Source organism: Eptesicus fuscus, chromosome 11, assembly GCF_027574615.1.
Source record: "Eptesicus fuscus isolate TK198812 chromosome 11, DD_ASM_mEF_20220401, whole genome shotgun sequence".
Lineage (NCBI taxonomy): Eukaryota > Metazoa > Chordata > Mammalia > Chiroptera > Vespertilionidae > Eptesicus > Eptesicus fuscus.
In genome coordinates, this window is record NC_072483.1 from 72963311 (window position 1) to 72974921 (window position 11611).

The 11611-nt window shown below is 43.9% G+C and overlaps 1 pseudogene; it reads left to right on the forward strand.

The window, feature by feature from the left end:
- Positions 1-726: 726 nt before the first annotated feature.
- On the forward strand, positions 727-1702 carry LOC129150764 (40S ribosomal protein SA-like; annotated as a pseudogene).
- The last annotated feature ends 9909 nt before the right edge of the window (positions 1703-11611 follow it).

The following is an 11611-nucleotide window of genomic DNA, read 5'->3' on the forward strand; positions in this document are numbered from 1 at the left end:
GTTGATAAACTTTTAGCTTGATTGAGGCAAAAAAACTAAAACGAGAAATGAAAATACACACCTTACATAAATTAAAATAATTAAGAGAATATCATGAGTGACTGTATACCAAAATATTAAATAATGTAGATGAAATGAACAAGTTCTAGAAAGACACAAATTACCAAAACTCAAGAGTAGAAAATATCTATAACAAGATACTGAATCAATAATCAAAAACTTCCTAAGAAAAAAAAGTTTAGGACCATATGGCTTCACTGGTAAATTCTGCCAAACGTTTAAAGAAGTAATACCAACTCTACTCAAATTCTTCCAAGAAACAGAAGAGGAAGGAAAACTTCCTAACACATTCTATGAAGCCAGTGTTACCGAGACAAAGATACCGCAAGAAAAGCAAACTACAGATCACTATCTTTTATGAATATAGATTCAAAAATCCCCAACAAGCCCTAGCCGGTTTGGCTTAGAGGATAGAGCATCAGCCTGCAGATTGAAGGATCCCGGGTTCGATTCTGGTCAAGGGCATGTGCCCGGGTTGCGGGCTCAATCCCCAGTAGGGGGCGTGCAGAAGGCAGCTGACCAGTGATTCTCATCACTGATGTTTCTATCTCTCTCTCCCTCTTCCTTCCTCTCTGAAATCAATAAAAACATATTTTGAAAAATCCCCAACAAAATACTAGCAAACCACCTTTCCGCGCTACCCAGGGAGGGCTCTATAGGGCATTGTTCTCGGTTCCCACGTAACTTAAAGGTAAACTTTTCACCATGTCCGGAGCCCTTGATGTCCTGCAAATGAAGGTGGAGGATGTCCTCAAATTCCTTGCAGCAGGAACCCACTTAGGTGGCACCAACCTTGACTTCCAGATGGAACAGTACATCTACAAAAGGAAAAGTGATGGCATCTACATCATCAATCTGAAGAGAACCTGGGAGAAGCTTCTGCTGGAAGCTCGGGCCATTGTTGCCATCGAAAACCCAGCTGACGTCAGTGTCATATCGTCCAGGAATCCTGGCTAGCGAGCTGTGCTGAAGTTTGCTGCTGCCACTGGAGCCACTTCTATTGCCGGCCGCTTCACTCCTGGAACCTTCACCAACCAGATCCAGGCAGCCTTCTGGGAGCCAAGACTTCTGGTGGTTACTGACCCCAGGGCTGACCACCAGCCTCTCACAGAGGCGTCTTATGTTAACCTGCCCACCATTGCTCTGTGTAACACAGACTCTCCTCTGCGCTATGTGGACATTGCCATCCCTTGCAACAACAAGGGGGCTCACTCAGTGGGTCTGATGTGGTGGATGCTGGCCCGGGAAGTACTACGCATGCGTGGCACCATCTCCCGTGAACACCCGTGGGAAGTCATGCCTGATCTATACTTCTACAGAGATCCTGAAGAGATTGAAAAGGAAGAGCAGGCCGCTGCTAAAAAGGCTGTGACCAAGGAGGAATTTCAGGGTGAATGGACTGCTCCTGCTCCTGAGTTCACTGCTGCTCAGCCTGAGGTCGCAGACTGGTCTGAAGGCGTGCAGGTGCCCTCTGTACCCATTCAGCAGTTTCCTACTGAAGATTGGAGTGCTCAGCCTGCCACGGAAGACTGGCCTGCAGCCCCCACTGCTCAGGCTACTGAATGGGTAGCAACAACCACTGAGTGGTCCTAAGCTGTTCTTCCACAAATTCTTAACAGAACGGAAATAAGGTTGATGGAAAATAAACAGTTTCTTAAAAAAACAAAAAAACAACTAGCAAACCGAACTCAACAGCACATTAAAAAGATTATATACCACGATCAAGTAAAATTTATCTCAGAAATGCATGTTGGTTCAACATAAGAATATCAATGAATGTAATGCATCCCATTAATGGAATGAAGGAAAAGAAAAAAGAGCTCAATAGATGCACGAAAGACATTTGACAAAATTCAGCACCCTTTCATGATAAAAATACTCAGAAAATTAGGAATGAAAGGGAATTTTTAAAACATGATAGTGGACGTTTATGAGAAAAACCTCAAAACTACCATCATACTCAGTGGGGAAAGACTGAAAGCTTTCCTCTCATATCAGAAAGAAGACAAAGATGTTTGCTTTCACCTGTGCCATTTGTCATTGTACTGGAAGTCCTAGCCAGAGAAAATAGGCAATAAAAATAAATAGGCATCTAAATTGGAAAACAAGAACTCAACTTATCTCTATTTGCACATGACATAATTCTGTATAAAGAAAATTCCATAGCCCTAGCTGCTTTGGCTCAGTGGATAGAGCTTCAGCCTGCAGACTGAAGGGTCCTGGATTTGATTCTGGTCAAGGGTACATGCCTGGGTTGCAGGCTCTATCCCCAGTAGGGGGCATGCAGGAAGCAGCCAATCAATGATTCTCTGTCATCGATGTTTCTATCTCTCTCTCCCTCTTCCTTCCTCTCTGAAATAAATAAAAATGTATATTTTTTTTTTAAAAAAGGAAATCGCATAGAATCCACAAAAAACTGCTAGAGCTAATAATTGAATTCAGCAAACTTTTAGTGTTTAAGATCATCAATACACAAAATTCAGTTGTGTTTCTATAGTCCAGCAAGAAACAATCTGAAAAGGAATGAAGAAATGATTTTCATTTAAAAGAATAAATTACTTAGGAATAAGTATAACCAAGGAGGAGAAAGGTCTGTACACTAAAACCCACAAAACATTGCTAAAATAAATTAAAGAAGACCTAAATCAATGGAAAGACATTCCATGGTCATGAATTGGGAGACTATTGTTAAGATGGCAATACTTCCCCAAAGCATCTACAGATTCAATGCACCCTTTATCAAAATTCCAGTGGCCTTAAGCTGTGGTTCCTTTACACTATGGAATACTATTCAGCCATAAAAAAGAAGGAAATATTACCCTTTGAGACAGCATGGGTGGACCTAGAGAGCATTATAGTAAGTGAAATTAGCCAGTCAGAGAAAGGCAAGTACCTTATGATTTCACTCCTATGTGAAATCTAATGAACAAAATAAATTAACAAAATAGAAACAGGTTCATAGTGGCTGTACCAATTTGCATTTCCCACCAACAGTGCATGAGGATTCCCTTTTCTCTATATCCTCACCAACACTTGTTCGTTGATTTATTGATGACAGCCATTCTGACAGGTTTGTAGTTCTTTGTTTCTTTTATCCAGTACCTGTAGCTCCTGACGCATTTAGGTGATGAACAGAATGAATGAGATCTATGAGACATGAATGAATGAGAATGAATGAATGAAATTTATAAGACATGTGGCTATAGCAATGAAGCAAATGTCTCCTGGAGGACACTGGTGTTTGTACAGTGATTAACACACTGGATGAGGTTGTCTAGGAAAGAGGGTACAGGAAGAAGAGCAAGAGAAAGGAAACACTGGTGAAGGATACCATGAAAGGATAGACACAGGAGTGTGATGCTAAATGCTGCTGGGAAATTGAGATAGGACTGAGAGGTGTCCAAGGAGAGAACTGGTTTTGGTGGAGGGGCGGAGCTCAGCGGCCAACTTGATGGGCTGAGAATTAGGAGAAAAAGGAGGGAAAACACACAGTTCTTTATAGAAATCTGGCTGTAGGGGAGGAGGGATTGAGTGGTAACTGGAGAGAGAGGATTCATCCACCATCGACATCATGCAGGTTCTAACACCAAGAGAGATATCCTTGCTGGTTTGGTTCAGTGGATAGAGCATCGGCTTTTGGACTGAGGGGTCCCAGGTTTGATTCCAGTGGTCAAGGGCACGTACCTGGGTTGTGGGCTTGATCCCCAGTGGGGGGCGTGCAGGGGGCAGCCAATCAATGATTCCCTCTCATCATTGATGTTTCTAACTCTTTCTTCCTCTCTGAAATCAATAAAACAAACAAACAAAACAAACAAACAAAAAACAAAAGAGAAAGCCATCCAAGGCAGGTGCTGAGGCTGACAGGACTGGGTCAGCGCTTTTGGTCAGAGGGAGAGAGAGAGTACCTTCTCTGCCTGTCTCATGATCTTGCTTCTACACTGCTGTCTGTATTTTTTAAAAAAATATTTTTATTGATTTCAGAGAGGAAGGGAAAGGGAAAGAGAGAGAAACATCGATGATAAAGGAGAATCATTGATTGGCTGCCTTCTGCACACCCCGCTATGGGGACTGAGCCTGCAACCCAGGCATGTGCCTTGACTGGGAATTAAACCGTGACCTGGTTCATAGGTCGATGCTCAATCACCGACCCACACCAGTTGGGCTGTATTATGTTTTTATTGCAGTCGAGCTACCATGCTTCTTCAAAAATGTTAAGAATGGAGCCCTAGATGGTTTGGCTCAGTGAAGGGTCCTAGGTTTGATTCCAGTCAAGGGCATGTACCTTGGTTGCAGGCACATCCCCAGTGGGGAGTGTGCAGGAGGCAGCTGATCGATGTTTCTCTCTCATCGATGTTTCTAACTCTCTATCCCTCTCCCTTCTTCTCTGTAAAAAAATCAATAAAATATATATATTTTTAAAAAGAGTGTTTTCTCATTTGTTCTTTACAGAGTTATTATCCTTAGTTTACACAAGAGGAAAAAGAGGTTCTGAGTAGTTAAGTTGTCCAACTTAATGTAATTCTAAACCAGGTTTTCTGACAACTAGTATGTTCTTTATGCCATCTCTGTACTCTTAGGAGGACCATCTTTAAGGGTAAATGTTTATTCCTTAAATAGCATCAAGAGGACAAAAGGAATAAATACAGGAGAGATGGGTTTCCTCCGGGGCCTGCCAATGTCACCCATCAGCTCTGTTTCTGGGTTGTGTCTAAAGGCAGGAGGCAGCTTGACTCTGTCGTGCATCTGGGTTTCAGAGGCCTAGGGAATGTTTAGTTTCCAGCTTGTCTATTTCCAAACTTTAGCCATGTAATTTATTGTCTTGATTACAATTTAACATGGCTGGAAGCTGTGAGACATTTGAGTTACAGATTTGTGTGAGAGGCACAAGGACAATCAGTGCATTTGGGAGCTATGGCTCTCCTCCCTTCTCACGCCATGGTCTCTCTCTTGGGGAGACCTCGGCCAGCCATGGCTTCTACCACCACCGAGTCAGTGCTGGCTCCCAGGCAGCGGCTTGTCTATTCCTGTTTTAAACATTGTCTTTTTGATGAGTAGAAATTTCTGATTATGATGAAGTCTAATTTATCAAAAATTTTTAAAAATGGTTGTTGCATTCTTTTATTTGTCTAAGAAGCCTTTAGCGTAACCCTAAGTTATGAAGATAATACTCATTCATGTTTTTCTCTAAAGGCTTTTCAGTTTTAGCTTTTACATTTAGGCCTATGATTCATCTCGAAATAATGTTTGTGTACTATATAGGGGTCAAAGTTTGTGTTTTTCCCATATTTAGTTATTCCAGCACCATGTTATTGCTAAAACTTTCTTTTTCCCATTTGATTGCTTTGGGGTTTTTGTTTAAAATTGAATGGTGTTTCTAGGATCTCTTCTCTGTACCAATTTAGCAGGTTCCCCCCCCCGCCCGACCCCCCCCCCCCCCCCGCCGTCCCATGGGCTCAGTATTGCCAATCTTCTAAATTTTAGAAGAGGACATAGAAACCCAGATTCTTTTTTTAAAAATATATTTTATTGATTTTTTACAGAGAGGAAGAGAGAGGGATAGAGAGTTAGAAACATCGATGAGAGAGAAACATCGATCAGCTGCCTCCTGCATACCCCCTACTGGGGATGTGCCTGCAACCAAGGTACATGCCCCCGACCAGAATCGAACCTGGGACCCTTGAGTCCGCAGGCCGACGCTCCATCCACCGAGCCAAACCGGTTTCGGCAAAACCCAGATTCTTTTAATATGAAAATGTCTAACTTTTTAAGAGTTGGGAACCAATTTTAATTTAAATGAACAAAGGAACCAATTCTGTGCAGCCAAAGAAACTCACCTTCAGTCTGATTGCATCCGTGGCTTTAGGACTACTAGTATGAGAGGTAATTTCAATGGAAGCTGTATCTATGTACAATCAAGTATAAATCAAGAGCCTTATTTTAAATGAAAGAAAATGGGGATGTTGCTAGGGCACATAAGAGGGTTTCAATAGTCAATGCAAGTTAGTGAGAGTTCACTGCCAGGGCTAGATGAAAACCCAGGGTGTGATGTCACCTTGGTGCCTAGGAGAGTGTAGGAGCACATTCATGGAGTTATCTGGAATCACCTCTGGAAACAGTGCAGGCAGAGAGGGCCAAGAGGAAGATGAGATGCCAGGATGCCCTGGCTTGCAGTGGAGGGACTGACGAGAAGCTAGATAGACCAGTGACAGGAAGGAGATAAGGACCAAGAGAGTCCAGGGTGAGCTGATTTGGAGTCAAGGGTCTGTAGTGGAGGGAATGAAGAGAAGCAACGGGTCTCTAACCCGGGGCCCAGCCAGGTGCTTCCTGGAATTGGCCGAAGGCCTCCTGGGCTCCCTGGGTGAAAGTGGAGACAGGGCAGCCAGAAGACAGACAATTGCAGACCAGCGCTTAAAGGAGGTGTTCAGCAGCACCGCATTTCCCCACTCCATGTTTAAGTTCGTTTTTAACATTTTAGGTTTATATTTTACACTTAATATTTAAGTAGGAACCAGTTCACATGTTTTAACTATTAAAATCTATTAATGAAAAGTATTCTTCCCACCTGTTCCCTCTCTTCCCGTTCCATCCCTAATCCCTCACTCCCAGGTAACTATTTGTACAGTTTGTTTTTACTGCAACCAAGGATACTATGTTGGCAGCCACGCCTGTCAAGACAGACTGTTGCTTATGCTGGTTGGGTCACATAGGGTAGAGCTCTGAGTAGTTACCTCCCTATAAGAGAAAACAAGCAAGCAAGCCTGCACTAAAGACAGACAGAAGTTTGTTGGAACTTGCCTCATGAATATGTAAGAGAGCACTACAGGGGAAGGAAATCATCCTACTCAAATTGTGATGCTGTGCTTGTTATGGCTGAATGTCTGTGCCTCCTCAAAATTCGTATGTTGAAGCCTCAATCCCCAAAGTCATGGTTGTTGGATGTGGGGCCTTTGGGAGACAATTAAGTTTAGATGGAGTCATGAGGGTGGGGCCCCACGATGATATTAGTGTCTTTATAAGAAGAGGAAGAGACCAGAGCTCCTTCTCTCTCTGCACCGTGAGAGCAAACGGCTGCATGGAAGACAGCTGTCTGCAAACCAGATGGAGAGCTCTCACCACAACACAGGCTTGCCGGCACCCTGATCTCAGACTTCCAGCCTTCAGACTGTAAGAAATACATAGCTGTTGTTTAAGCCACCGAGTCCACGGGATTTTGTGATGGCAGGCCGAGCTAACTGCTGGAGGACCAAATAATGAGCTAGAAGAAAATGGAAAATTTTTTAGTTCTCTGAACTATACCTTTTCATTGCTTTGCCGAGAGTATGCAAAGGTGCTGTTTGAAAGTATGGGTTCACACTGCTCTGGAGGAAGGGTCAGTGGGCTGGAAAAGAGTGATGACCACAGGAACAGGACTATTAAGTTCTTGAAGCCAGTGATTAGTTGAGTGACATATGTGGGTGACAAACCTCAACCGCTCATCTCAAACTGCACTCATATTCTGGCACTTGCTAAAGTCTAACCTGGAAGGACTTGAAGGGGAGAATGGAAAAGGTTTTCAAACTTTCAAGGGTGGTGTTAGGTGAAAGATGTTTGTTGTCTAATCCAATTTCTAGGGAGTACAAGGTATTTTCACCTGGATTATTTCACCACTCCCACCGAAGATAATGCTGCCCTCTACTGGATTGTTGTTGCAACTACAGTCCCTGTCAATCAGGCCTAGATTCTTTTTTATCTCCTTTGCTTTATCTAAGTTGGTTTTCCAGTATAGCTAGAGGTCTTATGTTCTGCTAAGTCATTTCTTTATGGCCATGGTGGAGTCCACTTTACCTTCAGAATTATTTGCCAGAGGCTGGAGGTGAAATAAACAGAAAGCAAGTCATGGTGGGTCCTCCAATCTCTAGAAATATAATCCATCTTTCTTCCCTTAGCTTTTCTTTCTTCAAAAACTTTATATTGAACCCTAATTACTAAGATACCTCCTAGGCACTTGAGATACAGTTATCAAAATAGAAGCATAGTGTTCCATTTTATAGTTCTACTATACTTTGTATAAAAGTATTTTGAAAGACATTGAAATGATTACCCAATTTTATTATGAACAATCCTGTGATAAACTGTCCTTCCACTCTTCCTTCCCTCCTACGTTCCTTCCTTCCTTTTTATTAGGTGGGATTGCAGGGTCAGGGTCTGTATTGTTTAGTGTGTTTGGTACATATTTACCCAATAGGACCATGGGAGTTTTGTATAAAGACGGATAAAAGTGATTCAACATTTGTTATCTGTGAGATGCTGTGCTAAGCACTTTACATGTATTAACTCATTGATCTTCATATCCATCCTATAAGCTAGGTGCTACTTTCATCCTCATTTTAAAGATGAGAAAATTGAGGCCCAAGGCAAGTATCTACTCTTCTCGTGGACATACTGGCCATGGGACAGAGCTGGGATTTGCATGGAAGTGGGTGGTTTGGCTCTAGATACTGTACTCTTATCTCATTCATCATCACAACAGCACCATTAGGCAAGTTTTATTATCTCCATGTCTGTGGATAAGAATACTTTGATACATGTTAACAAACTTGTCCAAGATCACAAACTAATAAAGGGGGGTGGGCAGTGTTTGAATTATGGTCTGTCTGACTTCAAAGCAGGGATTTCTGGATCCCTCATGTACTCAACTTTCCAAGTTCTTCTCTGGCTTCCACCAGAGCTTGGCAATTGGGGGCAGGAGGTCTGCACCCAGGAGGTCATATCTCTATTATGTCCTGCTATTATCCTGACCGTCACAGCCAGGACCCTGTGATGCAATGACATTCCTCCCCTCTCCTCTCATTCTAGATCACCTTTTGTTTCTAGAACTCTCTCAGTTAGGCACAGTTTTGGTTGGGGGTAACAGAAAACTTTACTTGAATAGTGTGGAGCGGATGCGAGTGAATGACTGCTGGAACCCAGACCAAATTAAAATTTAGGGAGCCTTTATTAGCCGGGCGGCTGGGAGACCTGGCGACTGCTCTGCCATTCTCCATGCAGGGAGACCAGAGAGCAGCAGCGACCCTTCGTGTAGGACCACTTTTAAGCACATTAACCACATCCAGTTTTTGCAGAACAAGTAACCCAAGACGAAACAGTTTTTCCCAAGCAACGTCAGGATCATGCCAATGACGACCATGTTATTCACAGGGTCATCTTGTTCTTCAGAAAGCTGACAGTATTCTATGAAAGAAGGCCTACATGCTGGGAAGGGGCCATGAGATCCTATCTCAAGGCCTGGCCTAGTGTCAGCACTGACAGCTCTGTCTGGGGCACAGTCCACGGCCTCTCTGGAGTGCTCAAAAATTCCCACTCTCCAACAAATAGGTCTTAACAATAAAGAGAATTTATTGCCTCATGTAACTGAAAAGTACAGAGAGAAGATGACCTCTGCACTTGCTTTGTTCAGGACCCTGGCTCCTGTTTCTCTGGTTCTCTGAGCTCTGCCTTCCTCCGCATGTTAGTTATTGTCCTTGGACTGGTTTGCCATTTATGGTAGCAAAATGACATCCAGCAGCAACAAGACTACATACTTGTTTTTTCCAATGTTGTTAAACAACCAACCTGAACTTGGCTCTGAGTGGATCATCTTAGGCCACATGCTTGTCCTTGAACCTCTCATTTGGCAATGGGGGTAATCCCTGGGAGGGGGGTGAATCCTCTCCTCCCCCTTCTTTGCCTCCACTTTGGTCCTCAGGTTTAAGTGGATTCTCCTTCAGGAATGTGAAGAGACGCCGATGCGGACATCAAAGCTGACACGTGGCAACATCGATATACTCACAGCCGTACTGTGCTGTTCACGTGGTCTTGCATAGAAGCTGCCATTTAAAAAACATGGTGTCAAGAAGAGGCCTCCGCATTTTGCCATCAGAGTGGCATTCAGGCTTCACATATCACGACGCATGACCTCCACGTGTCTTTGGGGCATTGGATGCTATGCACAGAAAGGAGAAATGCTTTCCCATTAGGAACATTACAGATCTGTTTGTGATGGAGCGGTTAGAAGTGGGAAGTGAGGTTGAAGATAGTTGGGTGGGTAGACTTGTTGGAACATTTTCAAGTAGATAAAACATTATCTCATGCCCATGTACATGTGCCCTTCCCCCTCCTCAATGAAATGCTCTTTCTTGCCATGAAGGCAAAGATTCTTTTCGACTCTTGACCCCCAGATCGTGTTCCCACTGGAGACCTAAGCTACCACTGCTGCTCTTCCAGGCTTGAGGGTGGACCAGAGTCTTTTCTAATTCTCAGTCATTAGTCTAAATAGACTGGAATGCTGAACCGGCTTGACTGGGGGATTAGGAAAAGCAGAAAGAATTAAACACAAGGGGTTTTAAAAATAGATATAAGATATGGCTGCTTGTCCTGGTCTTTCTCAGTGGGCCCATTGCTGCCCCCTGGTGGCCAACACTCTTTTCCCCTGTAGCTGCCTCTTGACCTGTAGGCGTTTTGCAGTCCAGGCCCCAGTCTCTTTTCTCTGTGTCCAGTCACTACTTTCTGCCTCATGAGCTACATTTTCTCTAGATGATTAATAGGAGGAATGTCCACTCCCTTCGGGGACTTTCCCATCCTCAATTCCTTTTTAGTCTAGGCATTAGATCACAATATTCCCAGGGCAGTAAACGCAAAGCATGGGTAGCTCTAGGCAATGGTCTCCTACACTTCCTGCTACTATTTATAAATGATAAGAGAACCAGGTGGAGAGCATGACTTAGCCTAAAAAAAAAAAAATGCTTGCCCGGGGCAGAATGGTAGGCACCAGTGGCATGATAAATTTGGCATTTATGGGTAGGTGCATAATTTGCACTCGAACAGATGGCCACTAACTTTATTTTTTTATTTTTTATTTTTTTTTAAATTTCTTTATTGATTAAGGTGTCACATATTTGTCCTCATCCCCCCATTCCCATCCCCCCCCTCCCCACGCATGCCCCAACCCCCTGTAGAACTTAACCGTTGGATAGGCTCATATGCATGCACACAAGTCCTTTGGTTGAACTCTCCCCCTCCCCCCACCCTCCCCTATCCTCCCTCCGAGGCCCGATAGTCCGATCGATATCTCCTTGCTTCTGGTTCTGTTCTTGTTCATCAGTCTATGTTGTTCATCATTTCCCCTAGATGAGCAAGATCATATGTCACTAGATATATACTTATGAGAACTGAATGTGAGATGGGCAATAATAGTTATGCTGACAGGCAGATGGATCAGTCTGTAGTGAGTTTCTTTCTGGACCAACAGTTCTATTGAGACCCAATTTCAATGTCCACCAGTTCCTTATGTGTACATGTCAGCACTGACCCCTCAGCTCTGGATGGTGGACAAATGGTGGTAACGGAGGTCTGACTCCCTCTGGTTTGGTCTCGGCTGGACCCAGGGGCACGGCTTCACCCGGACTAAGGGGCACGTGGCCTCACCCGGGTCTAGGGACACATGGTCTCACCCGGACCCAGGGACGCTTGGCCTCTCCCAGACCCAGGGGCACGTGGCCTCACCCGGGCCTAGGTGCACGAGGCCTCACCCGGA